This window comes from Stenella coeruleoalba, assembly GCF_951394435.1.
Source record: "Stenella coeruleoalba genome assembly, chromosome: 11".
Taxonomy (NCBI): domain Eukaryota; kingdom Metazoa; phylum Chordata; class Mammalia; order Artiodactyla; family Delphinidae; genus Stenella; species Stenella coeruleoalba.
This window is the reverse complement of record NC_137157.1, coordinates 28827294-28830677: the sequence shown is the minus strand read 5'-3', so window position 1 is coordinate 28830677 and position 3384 is coordinate 28827294.

Here is a 3384-nt window from a genome sequence, read left to right as displayed (position 1 = left end):
ATCAGTGGTGCTTTAGAAAACTAGAAACAGCTTTTTTTTTTTCATTTATTTTTTATTTTTTTATTGGAGTATAGTTGCTTTACAATGTTGTATTAGTTTCTACTGTACAGCAAAGTGCATCAGCTGTATGTATACATATAGCCCCTCTTTTTTGGATTTCCTTCCCGTTTAAGTTACTACAGAACATTCCTGGTGCTATACAGTAGGTTCTCATTAGTCTTCTATTTTATACATACTATCAATAGTGTATATGTGTCAATATATATTGACACCCCCCCTTCCCCCTTGGTATCCATATGCTTGTTCTCTACATCTGTGTAGTACATCTATACAATGAAGTATTACTCAGGCATTAAAAAGAACAAAACTGGGTCATTTGTAGAGACGTGGATGGACCTAGAGACTGTCATACAGAGTGAAGTAAGTCAGAAAGAGAAAAACAAATATCGTATACTAACACATATATGTGGAATCTAAAAAAATGGTACAGATGAACCAGTTTGCAAGGCAGAAATAGAGACACAGATGTAGAGAACAAACGTATGGACACCACAGGGGGAAAGTGGCAGGTGGTGGTGGTGGTGGGATGAATTGGGAGATTGGGATTGACATATATACACTAACATGTATAAAATAGATAATAAGAACTTGCTGTATAAAAAATAAAATTCAAAAATTAAAAAAAGAAGAAAAGGATGAAACTGCCCTCTTTGTTATTTTTAAAACCACACAAATAGCCAGTTAGTAAGTGCTTATTGAACTGAAGTAGTAGATATGTAATAACGATGCTATATGCCATCTGTAGGATACGTCTAGGGGAAATCTCATTTATGTATCTAATCAAAAATTAATGTCATTGATTATTGAATAATCCATTTTGCTTTACTGGTACCCATCCTAAGGAGGAAAAGGAAATGAACATCCAATACTCTTAGAGAGATGCAAATCAAAACTACAATGAGGTATCACCTCACACCAGTCAGAATGGCCATCATCAAAAAATCTAGAAACAGTAAATACTGGAGAGGGTGTGGAGAAAAGGGAACCGTCTTGCACTGTTGGTAGGAATGTAAACTGATACAGCCACTATGGAGAACAGTATGGAGGTTCCTTAAAAAATTAAAAGTAGAACTACCATATGACCCAGCAATCCCACTACTGGGCATATACCCTGAGTAAAGCATAGATCAAAAAGAGACATGTACCACAATGTTCATTGCAGAACTATTTACAGTAGCCAGGACATGGAAGCAACTTAAGAGTCCATCGACAGATGAATGGATAAAGAAGACATGGCACATATATACGATGGAATATTACCCAGCCGTAAAAAGAAACAAAACTGAACTATTTGTAGTGAGGTGGATAGACCTAGAGTCTGTTATGCAGAGTGAAGTAAGTCAGAAAGAGGAAAACAAATACCGTATGCTAACACATATATATGGAAACTAAAAAAAAAAAAAAAGGTTCTGATGAACCTAGGGGCAGGACAGGAATAAAGACCCAGATGTAGAGAATGGACTTGAGGACACAGGGAGGGGGAAGGGTAAGCTGGGACAAAGTGAGAGAGTGGCATGGACATATATACACTACCAAACGTAAAATAGATAGCTAGTAGGAAGCAGCCGCATAGCACAGGGAGATCAGCTCGGTGCTTTGTGTCCACCTAGAGCGGTGGGATAGGGAGGGTGGGAGGGAGATGCAAGAGGGAGGGGATATGGGGATATATGTATACATATAGCTGATTCACTTTGTTATACAGCAGAAACTAACACAACATTGTAAAGCAATTATACTCCAATAAAGATGTTAAAAAAAATTCTGTTGAATGTTGCTGACTAATGAGATTGTAGGGATAAGAAGGTTAAGTCAAAATCTCTCTACTCTACACAATTTGTATTTTGGGGACATGCTTTTCATCTAAATACATAACAACAAATTGTCAGACTAAAACCATTATGGAGCAATCTGGGAACTCTGCCTCTAGTTTTGTAAAGTCTAATAGGAGCCAGAAAGAAGCAAATGAACAAAAATAATCAAATAAACCTGGAGTTGTTCATAAGATAAGACTTGTACAGAATTTAGATGAAATCACAATCATGGTTATGGAATAAATATACTGTTAACAACTTGTCCATTAAAAAAGATGCCTGTTAGAAAACTATTGAAAGATCATAGCGTAGCCATTAGACTCAAAAACAAATTGGTATTTGGAGACAGTATCATATTTGCCTTCAGCAAGAGGCAACAAAGAACAAATATCTCAAATTTATAGTCCAAGTGGCTCTACTTTCGTCAACATTTGGAATTATACTTCAAATCTAGTCTTTCTGGTGAGTTTGTAGCAATATTTCATTATGGCTTTAATTTGCACTTCCTTGATTACTGAATAAATTGAGGTCCTTTTTATCTGCTTATTTTACTATCTTCTCTCTTAAAGTATTTGTTCTAATACAAATACTTACATATTTTTCCATTTGGTTATCTTTCTCCTATTGATATGTAGGAGTTCTTTATGATTCCCAAATACAAGATCTCTGAAAGCTAAATATTTTGCAATATCTTCTTCTGCTCTTGAGTTTACTATTTTGCTTTCTAAATAATATCTTTACTAAGCTGAAACCCTTAATTTTGATGAACAATTGAAACTATTTTCTTTTGTTATTCTTTTTATATCTGTAAACACACACACACTATTGTTTTTCTTTACACTACACACAATACTCTGAACACTGCTGTATAGTACTCCCGTCACCACATATGTGTGTGGGGGGAGGGCGGGGGGGGGTTCACATACAAGACAATTCTACAACACCAACTGGGTGTCCTAGAATTTAACTCCATTCTGATTCTATCTAATCAGAAATTAGATAATACTGTGTGGAAATAGAGTCATATTCTGCACATTAAGGATTCAGTCCTACAAGATTGCCTCTGCTCCCACTTCAGATACCAACTGCAAGTCCAGGTTGTTACCTGTGCTTCTGACCACTGGCTATAGATTTGCACAGCCCCCTCCTTGAGTTCAATTAATTTGCTACAGCAGCTCAAAGAATTCATGAAAACATTTTACTTACTAATTACTGGTTTATTATAAAAGGATGTAATTCAGGAACAGCCAGATGTAAAAGGTGCGTGGGCCGAGGGACTTGGGAAGGGGTGTAGGGTTTCCATGCCGTCTTCAGGCAGAGCACACAACCAGCACCTCCACCAACTCAGAAGTTCACCACACCCTGCCCTTTGGGGTTTTTATGAAGGGTGCATTACATAGGCATGATTGAGTAAACCAATGACCATTGGTGATTAAATTCAACCCCAGCCCCTCTCCACTTTTGGGAGGTGGGGGGAGGGGCAGGTAAAACTGAAAGTTCCAACTCTCTAATC